This window comes from Oncorhynchus kisutch, linkage group LG11 (assembly GCF_002021735.2).
Source record: "Oncorhynchus kisutch isolate 150728-3 linkage group LG11, Okis_V2, whole genome shotgun sequence".
Classification (NCBI taxonomy): Eukaryota; Metazoa; Chordata; class Actinopteri; order Salmoniformes; family Salmonidae; genus Oncorhynchus; species Oncorhynchus kisutch.
The window spans coordinates 32995717-33006469 of record NC_034184.2 but is presented as its reverse complement, the minus strand read 5'-3'; the positions used below and the strand labels follow the sequence as shown (position 1 = coordinate 33006469).

Below are 10753 nucleotides of genomic sequence, written 5' to 3'. Positions count from 1 at the left end.
CCTTATATAATGTTACTTACCCTACATTATTCATCTCATATGCATACGTAGATACTGTACTCTATATCATCGACTGCATCCTTATGTAATACATGTATCACTAGCCACTTTAACTATGCCACTTGGTTTACATACTCATCTCATATGTATATACTGTACTCGATATCATCTACTGTATCTTGCCTATGCTGCTCTGTACCATCACTCATTCATATATCCTTATGTACATATTCTTTATCCCCTTACACTGTGTATAAGACAGTAGTTTTTTTGGAATTGTTAGTTAGATTACTTGTTCGTTATTACTGCATTGTCGGAACTAGAAGCACAAGCATTTCGCTACACTCGCATTAACATCTGCTAACCATGTGTATGTGACAAATACATTTGATTTGATTTGATTTGGTCAATGATAAAGATTTACGACAGGACTGTCAGCACAACATAGGTGGCCAATGAATACCTGTACAGACATGGGTGCTCCACAACATTCCTTGAAAACCACAGGAATGAAGCCTCCATATCTACGTTTTAAGTGCCAAGTCAAATTTCTCTATGGCCTATTCTGTGCGCCCGTAACAGATCAGTTAGTATATATCATATCAGGTGATGTGCTTGAAAGAGATTTCAGGTAAACACGAAACAAAGCTCAGCCTCAGACAGTACACTCTTAGAAAAAAAGGTGCTATCTAGAACCTAAAAGGGTTATTCGGCTGTCTCCCTAGAAAAACCTGTTGAATAACCCTTTTGGGTTCCATGTAGAACTCTTTCTACACAGTCTTCTACATGTAACCCCAAATAATTCAAAATGGATCCAAGAAGGGTTTTACCTGCAACCACAAAGGTTTTTCCTACGGGGACAGCTGAAGGAACCCTTTTGGAACCGTTATGTCTTTGTGTAGTCTGAATTGAAAAATGAACATCATACAAGTTAAGTGCTAAAACGTGCGTGTGTGTGTACCAGAAGGCTCACTTTGGTCAGACACAGGAAGGTATAATTCTATTGGCATAGGATGTTGACACTTAGTCTGGTTATCCAAGGTCAGTCATGACTAGGGCTGTGGTGCTCACGAAATTTTGTCAGCGAGCCACTGGTGCTTCCTGCTTTAATTTTTGCTTGTAAGCACGAATCAGGAGGATAGAATAATGGTCCGATTTGCCAAATGGAGGGTGAGGGAGAGCTTTGTATGCATCTCCGTGTGTGGATTAAATCGGTTTGTGGTGGTAAATAGATGGCTACTAATAATTTAGATGAGAACTCTCTTAGTAGATAGTGTGGTCTTCAGCTTATCATGAGGTATTCTACCTCAGGCGAGCAATACCTTGAGACTTCTTTAATATTAGACATCGCGCACTAGCAGTTATTGACAAATAGACACACACCCCCACCCTTCGTCTTACCAGACATAGCTGCTCTGTCCTGCCGATACACAGAGATGCCAACCAGCTCTATATTTTACGTGTCGTCGTTCAGCCATGTCTCGGTGAAACATAAGATATTACTGTTTTAAATGTCCCGTTGGTAGGATAGTCTTAATCTTAGATCGTCCAGTTTGTTTTGTAATGATTGCACGTTGGCCAATAATACCAAGGGTGTAAACCACCAAACCACTTGAACTACAATAACATTATCAGTAACAGTTACATACTTTTTAAATTCTTGCTTTGACTGTGATACAGTGCCTTGCGAAAGTATTCGGCCCCCTTGAACTTTGCGACCTTTTGCCACATTTCAGGCTTCAAACATAAAGATATAAAACTTTATTTTTTTGTGAAGAATCAACAACAAGTGGGACACAATCATGAAGTGGAACGACATTTATTGGATATTTCAAACTTTTTTAACAAATCAAAAACTGAAAAATTGGGCGTGCAAAATGATTCAGCCCCTTTACTTTCAGTGCAGCAAACTCTCTCCAGAAGTTCAGTGAGGATCTCTGAATGATCCAATGTTGACCTAAATGACTAATGATGATAAATACAATCCACCTGTGTGTAATCAGCACAGTATAGTACCGCACAGTTTAGTACAGTAGAGCACAGTAGAGTACAGTGTGGTACGGTACAGGACAGTAGAGTTTTATTTAGCAGAGTACAGTACAATATGGTACAGTACAGTACAGTAGAGTTTATTTCAGTAGAGTACAGTACAGTAGAGTTTAATTCAGTAGAGCAGAGTACATTAGAGTAAAGTAGGGTACAATACAGTTCATTATTCTGTTCCATACTCTCCTGTGCTGTACTGAACTCTACTGTACTGAACTATACTTTACTGTATTCTATTGTGCTCTACTGTATCATACTGTACTATACTGTACTATGCTATACTCTACTCTACTCTACTTTACTTTTCTGTTCTGTTCTGTTCTCTACTCTACTGTCCTCTACTGTACTGTGCTGTACTGTGCTGTCCGAACTTAGACGTCTATGTTTGTGACTAATCAAGGCCAGCCCACACCGGACCTAATCTGAACCAATTATAGACGTCTATGTTTGGGCCAAATATAGGCTAGTCCAGACTGGACGTCTGTGGACGTTGAAATTAAGGCCGGTGTGGACCGCACAAAGTAAATAGCTTAAAAAAAGACTTCCAAAAGACGTCGACATTGGTCCGTGCTTAGTGCATTCTGTCATAAGGGAACTACCCTGTAAATCATGACTTTTTCTAGTACATTAGCTGATAGATTATTTGAGTGAAAAAAACAGCATGCATGCACTGTCCTTCTTTCACTAACCCTCATTCTCACCTCCTCGTTCTTCCTCTCTCTGCCTCCACTCCCCTCTCTCTACATCTCTCTTTCTCTCTCCTTCACCTCTCTCTGTTTCTGTCTCTCTCTCTCCCAGTATGTCTAGGATGGAGCGACGGTGTTGGTGGTGTTTACTGGTCTTGAGCTGCCTGCTCCAGACTTTCTCAGCCCATAGTGACTTTTACACATCCATCGGTGAGGCTCCTCCCTCTCCTATGAAATAGAAACCGGTTTGGTCTGCCCTTAATGCCCCAGTTTGGTCTGCCCTCACTGCTCCAATGAAATAAATTCTCTGGCTGTCTGAAATGTCAAGCACATACTGTGATTGTTATCTACCCGGAAGTTGAATTATACTGTACACAATGTATTCCTTATCTCTATGTGTATTATTGGTTTAGATACACTTAAAATAAAGTTTGATAATGTGTGTGTGTATTTTCCTCCCTTAGGTCACATGACAGATCTGTTGTACACAGAGAAAGACTTGGTCACTTCACTGAATGATTATATCACGGCAGAGGAGAAGAAGCTGAACCAGGTCAAACTGTGAGTGTCCAGACACACATGCACACGCACGCACGCTCGGGCACACACACACACACACACACAAACAGAGTTGCTGAATTGCGTCTCTTCTCCCAAACCCTCTCCTAGGTGGGCAGAGAAGCTGGATGTGTTGTCAGCCACAGCCATGCAGGATCCCGAGGGCTTCCTGGGATACCCGGTCAACGCCTTCAAACTGATGAAGAGGCTGAACACAGAATGGGGAGACCTGGAGAGCCTGGTGCTGAAGGACACCACAGACGGTTAGACATTATTACACAATGAGGGTCACATTAGAAAGAATGAAAAGGATGTTGAAAGTAGTCACAAAACAGCAACGACAGATAAGTGTTAAACTTAGAGATTTGCTACAATGTTTGTTTGTCTTTTGTATACTCACAGTGAGCATCCTCATCAATGATCAATCAATTTCCATCTTTCTATCAGGCTTCATCTCTAACCTAACCCTCCAGAGGAAACACTTCCTTACAGACGAGGACCAGACAGGCGCAGCCAAGGCCCTTCTCAGACTTTAGGACACTTACAGGCTGTATACCAACATAATCTCTACAGGAGACCTGCCAGGTAAGGGGTTAGGGAGTGCTAGAGAGAGAACTTGAGGCCTTTTGTAATTTGTAAATTTGTAACCACTGACTCATGCACAGGAGTGACGCACAAGAGCCCTATGACGGTGGAGGACTGCTTTGAGCTGGGGAAGATTGCCTACAGCGAGGTGGACTACTACCACACTGAGCTGTGGATGGAACAGGCCCTGAAGCAACTGGACGAAGGAGAGGAGTCCACCATGGACAAGGATACCGTGCTGGACTACCTCAGCTATGCCATCTACCAACAGGGAGAGCTAGGCAGGGCCCTGGAGCTCACCAAGAGGCTGCTCATACTGGGTGAGATAACCTAACATGGCTCAGAATTAAACTAGGCACACTGGGGGTGGGGTCAAACTTAGGACACACAAAGAAAGTTAAAGGAGTGAAAATGAGAGCACACTGAAGGACCTGAACTGTTAACAAGTGCTGAGGGAATACGATGCCCTCCAGGTGAATCATTGAACAACAGATACTGTCCTGTATGCCCAGCATAAACTGGGATAGAGGATTACTCATAAAATGTCCCAGGTGGCAGTAGGATCTGAAGTTAGTCATCCAGATAGTCAGTAGCGCTGAGCATGAATCTTAAAAATGAGATAAAGTTTTCCTTGTCTTGTTACTGTATGAGCATCAGCATTTCATCTCACTGTCCCCTCTCTCTCTCTCTCCTCACACCAGACCCGGAACACCAGCGTGCCAACTGCAACCTGAAGTACTTTGAGTTTCAAAGCAGAGGAAGGCCCAGGCCGAGGAGGCCCAGAAGGCCCAGAATGAGGGCAAGGGGCGAACGAAGAGACAGACGAGGGATGCCTCCAAGGAGAGGATGCGCTTCCTGGAGCCTGTCCCAGAGAGGGAGATTTATGAGATGCTCTGTCGAGGGGAGGGCATCAAGCTGGTGAGGAGGAGTTACTCAAACACACACAGTGAACACATCTCTTCTTGTGTCTTTATATCTATCTGTCAATCTATCTGTCTTCTTACCTCCACCCTCCCCATCTCTGCCTTGTAGACCCCCCGCAGACAGAGCCAGCTTTTCTGCCGTTACTATGACAACCACAGTCACCCCAAGTACCTGTTGAGCCCGGTGAAGCAGGAGGACGAGTGGGACCGGCCCTACATCGTCCATTACCATGACATCATCTCTCACAGCGACATCGAGAAGGTCGAAGAACTGGCCAAGCCCAGGGTAAGTTCCACTCTCTGTCGGGGATGTGTGTGTGTGTTACATTGAGGTAATAATGGTTCAGAAGGGTGTCATGGCCACACAGAAGTGTGTGATGGAAGGGTTTCATGGTCCTACAGAAGTGTAATGTCTGTGTCGTTGCTCTGGGGTAATCAAGATACTCATACTAGTAACTGTCTGACCAGCTGCAGCTGTGTATCTGCAGCTTCGAGGCCATTGGAAGGCAGAATGAATTGGCAATGTTAATGCTAAACATAAACACTATTGACACAGTATGCATTGATCGAGTCAATGACAATTGACTTATATCAAAGAGCCATGAAAGTGTAGGTAGGTTGAGCCCTTTAAGCCCACCCAGAGCAGAGGCTGGTGCATGGAGTTGGGCGATGAAGGTGGTGTCAGGATATCCTGTAAACCCCCTCTCCCTGGCTTACAGCTCCGCCGGGCCACCATCTCCAACCCCATCACTGGTGTGCTCGAGACTGCCCCCTACAGGATCAGCAAGAGGTAAAGCACAGCCAGATGCAGGCAGCAGGAGAGGATGGGGTCGAGGGGAGGGGTGGAGCAGGAGGGGGGCACACATCTCCCCATTCTCACCCCACCTCAATCCCCTCCTCTTACGCCTGCCACTGGCCTATGCCTCTGAGTCCGATCCGCATTCCTCCCTCCATCCTAGGCTTGAAGACTCCTCTGCAGAAGCACAGAATCTTACTTTGACTAGACCCTCCTCCACTCTCTCTCTGACAAATTTTGTTAGTCTAACCATAAGTCAGATTCTAGAAGATTCCAAGGGCGTTCTAGAGGTTCAGAGTATAAACTAATAAAAAGGAGAGAAGAGTGTATGGCCTGAAAGTGGTGAAAATGTGCTTCTGCTCAGGAGTTACAGCTGCTCTAGGATTTTAACCCAGTGGAGGGGGGGGGGGGATAAACGTATGGGTGTAAAGATGTAGTTGTTTATATACCATAGTTGCTTTTGGCCAACTAAGGGTGTGTCAGGAGCAGTCCTTTCACGAATCATCTGTTCCTTTTATCACTAATGTAATCACTAGTTTAGCATTCTCCTAATCTACAGCATAAACCATTAATTGATACTAACCTTGGGTGAAAGGACTGGCCCTGAAACAACCCCTGGCATAATGCCGGAATAACATTGACCAGATCTGCTTCTCTTTCTCCTCTTTGTTTCTTTCACTTCCCGTTTCCCTCTACTTCCTATATTGTTGTGTTGTGTATGTTACACCTCTCTCCCTTTCTTTTGTTTCCTTCATTGTTTTTTCTTGTGCCCGGGGAACTAGCCAAGGCGCGCCACAGTACATGACCCTCTAACTGGGAAACTCACCACGGCCCTGTACAGAGTCTCCAAGAGGTAAGGGGTCAAAGGGCATAATACATTAGGGGCTCCAGAGACTCCCCATCGCCTCTGGTCTCTATCCATCTCATACCACCCTGACCTGCATCCCCAGGATGACCTATCCATGTTTCGGCAGGTCTTTGAGTATATAGGGCCACCTCACCACCTTTTCCTGCAGTGAATATCTCTCTCTCTCTCTCTCTCTCTCGCTCTCGCTCTCGCTCTCGCTCTCGCTCTCGCTCTCGCTCTCGCTCTCATATATATATATATATATGATCCTGTTGAACAGTGAGTGCCCCCTTGTGGAGATCTAATACACACACAACCCAAATCTATGGTCAGACTACTGATTGTATGGGAACATGCCAGTCATAAGTCAAAGATACTTAAAAAAAACGTCCTATTTTTAATAATAGAACCAACCATTCCACCACCCCACATCACTTTGTTTTTTCTGTCCCTGCCTATTACTGCAAATTAGTGCTTATTTGTGTGTGTGTTTGCTAGAGTGTGTGCATGTGTGTGTCTGTCTGTGTCTGCTTCTGTGTGTTCATGTGGAAGTATGTGCAACTGTGTGTGTGGTGAACTGAGCGTGAACCTCATTTGAATTGACAACGAGGTCAAAGTGGGAGAGCAGTCATAGCAGGGGAGAGAATTTGTAGGAAGAGAGCCTTTTTGACCTAACCAGCACTGTATCATGTCCAATTAATTGTTTTACTGTCTTCACTCCCCCAACAGCAACTTCTAATAAATCACTTTACTGAGACATCACATAGACTAACACTCATCTTAGTTTTGATTTTCAGTATTAAGTAATACAGACAGTGTATTGCACTGGGGAGGATGAGAGAGATTCAATAATGTATCTAATAAAAATGTATGGTGTGTGGAGAACAGATGTCTGAACCCAAGCCTTTGGCCTGGACCTCATCCCGATGCCGTAAACTCAAACTCTAGCCCGCTGTCCTTGAAAACATTGCGACCACAACTGCTACAACTCTCACTTCACGCAGTGTATGGCAAATCTATTAAGCAGAGAATCCACCATTTGAATGCTATTGTCTGTGGTTTTACCATTTTTATTTGCACACTGAGGCTTGTGGTGCATGACCCAGAAAAATGAAAATAATGTTGTGGACCATAAAATGAGAGATCTAAGAAATTGTGATGTCTTCATATGATACATGAAAGAAGTCATTGCCATGACACCCAGTCAGAATGGCTCTCTCCCTATTGGAGTGGGCAGTTTAGACTACTGGGCCTGGGTGGATGGTGAAAGACTCTCCTCTGGTGCCTCTTAAGTCATCAACCAAGCCTGTGACCTCCAGAATTGTCTCAGGCCACATTTATTTATTTTTATTTTTTATTTAACCTTTATTTAACTAGGCAAGACAGTTAAGAACACATTCTTATTTACAATGTCGGCCTTACCAAAAGGCAAAAGGCCTGATGTGGGGACGGGGGCTAGGATTCAAAATAAAAAATACTGTAAAAATATAGGACAAAACACACATCACGACAAGAGAGACAACACAGCACTACATAAAGAGAGATGTAAGACAACAACATAGCAAGGCAGCAACACATGACAACATGGTAGCTACACAACATGGCAGCAGCACATCATGGTAGCAGCACAAAACATGGTACACACATTATTGGGTACAGACAGCAGCACAAAGGGCACAAAGGTAGAGACAACAATACATCACACGAAGCAGCCACAACTGTCAGTAAGAGTGTCCATGATTAAGTCTTTGAATGAAAGGATGGCTCACATTATGACTGCAAACTGAAAGCTTTGACCTATAGAAGGCATACGTTCTTGAAAAGTAGATAAAGAAACACATGACTTTATTGAGTTACTCCTAAACTTCAGACACTCCCACCACTGTATGCTGAGCTGATTGGAGACTGTCGGGCCGCTTTCTCAAGTCCTTCCTCTTCCTCTCTCAACGCTCCTCCCACCGCTCCTCCCACCGCTCATCTATCGAATGCAAGTAACGCATTAACCTACTGTAGTTTATATATTTCCTATTCAGCAGTAGCTTGCAGCATGGTTTGTCTAGTTTCTCTCTCTTCTATACTGTTCATCACTAATAACTGCTGTCCTATAGTGACTCTACTGCCCCCCTGTGACAATTTATATACCCTGTATTTGACCTGTTTTCCATGAACCCCTGTGTCCTTCCCCTGTCCCAGTGCATGGCTGACAGCGTATGAACACCCATTGATTGACCAGATCAACCAGCGGATTGAGGACCTCACAGGACTGGCGATGGACACTGCAGAAGAGTTGCAGGTAATATGTGTTTGTTTGTGTCATTGTTTGGGATTGTTGACGGTTACTTTTCCAAAATGAATGATCTCACGATTCAAATTTTTGTTGCTTTTCAGGTTGCAAACTACAGTGTGGGAGGGCAGTATGAGCCACACTTTGACTTTGGACGGGTTAGTATTGCCCTGCAGCCCTGATTTATAACTGGACACATTATTGCTGTAAGACGTTTTTGGATTACACATAGGATGTGCCATTTTTGCTCATATTGATCATGTCATGATAACCTAGTCTCTCTCTTTCTACAGAAAGATGAGCCTGATGCCTTGAAAGAGCTGGGAACTGGAAACCGCATAGCAACCTGGCTCTTCTATGTGAGTATCTCTATATGCATGGGACTGCTTCCGTCTTTACCCCCACCCACCTAAAATAAATACATTAGGGAAGATTCCAATAAGATAATAGTGGATGACTAGTTCTTGTTTTCTCGATTCTAGATGAGTGATGTGGCAGCAGGAGGAGCTACAGTTTTCCCAGATGTGGGTGCTGTAGTATGGCCGAAAAAGGTGACTAAATGCTTATGAGTGTGTATATTTGCGGCCAATGTGTATGAGGGTAGTTACATCATTCCCTTTAACCTCTCTCTGCTGTGTGTAATGTATTACAGGGGACTGCAGTGTTCTGTTACAACCTGTTTCCCAGTGGAGAGGGAGATTACAGTACTAGACACGCAGCCTGCCCAGTACTGGTGGGCAACAAGTGGGGTGAGTTTGTGTATTGAAACCACCTAAATGAATCTCTGTAAGTACTGTAGACATTTTACCAAACCAGGCTATGGCAGCTAACATCTTTCTCTATCCTCCTTGTCAACCTCAGTATCAAACAAATGGATCCATGAACGAAGGCAGGAGTTCAGACGACCCTGTGGCCTGAATGAGACTGCATGATGAAGGGTGAAGGCTTTCCTTTCACACCCCTCCTCCTCTTTCCCGCTGTTCCTCTTGAACCCTAGGACCTGAGAACACTTCTGCTAACACTTCAGTCTATGAAAAGGGGGCCATGGGCATCCCTCCTCCTCCTCTTCCTCCCTCCCTCATTTGCTCCTTACCCCCACTCTGTTCCCCTCTGAGCCCAGGGTGTTTCGGGGCTTGCAGTTTGGACAGTATTAGTGGTGTTCTGACTGACATGGTGCCCTCAAGGCTGTTGGATATGTCTCAAATGAACACGTTGTGTGTTCATCCTTATGACTTTGTTTGCACTCTTTATGGACTCTGTGTGTACACAGCTCAAATGGTTATTTCAGAGTGAAGGTTCTGGAGATGACTGCAAGTCTAGCTCTGTTCTAGTGTAATTCATATATAGTCTCTGCTCCTCTCTAAGTGAATTAGTCCATAGTAAGCCATTTACTTTTTTGTCAATTCAGGTCAATGTTCACTCAACGTCTTATGTCAAGTCACTCCAGTTTGTATTAACATAACTCTTTCACAAACACAGCACACACACAGACATACACTCCAACACTCCCACGTACTGCACAGACAATCTTATCTGATGTTTATCTGTTTATAGCTTGGGGTGTAATTTGTTTATTGTTTTTCTTTATGCAATACTATCTGGGGGCCTCAAGGAAGAAAGATTATATTTATATCTGATAAAATTCACCCATTTTGTGTTTGTATGTCTTTTCGAATGTGCAGGAATCTTTTTGGAAGTGTGAAATTTATGTTTTCTACAGAAATCAAGTATATTGCTGCCCACCTGAGTGATATTTTTATTTTTTATTCTCATTTGTTGACCTGGGTATTTTGTAGGCCATTTTCACTCAAATACCTGAAAGAAGTAGGCTTTGATGATTTATAAAAGCATCTCTGGATGTGAGAGATGCTATGGACTCTCTCATGCAAAGAAAGTGTGTGTTTAGGGCCCCCGAGTGGCACAGGGGTCTAAGGCACTGCATGGCAGTGCTAGCTGTGCCGGCTGCAGGGATATCCTTGTGTCATTGCGCACTAGCGACTCCTGTGGCGGGCCGGGCGCAGTGCACGC

The 10753-nt window shown here is 44.1% G+C and overlaps 1 pseudogene; it reads left to right on the top strand.

The window, feature by feature from the left end:
• Positions 1-3201: 3201 nt before the first annotated feature.
• On the top strand, positions 3202-10392 carry LOC109898867 (prolyl 4-hydroxylase subunit alpha-1-like; annotated as a pseudogene).
• Positions 10393-10753: the final 361 nt, after the last annotated feature.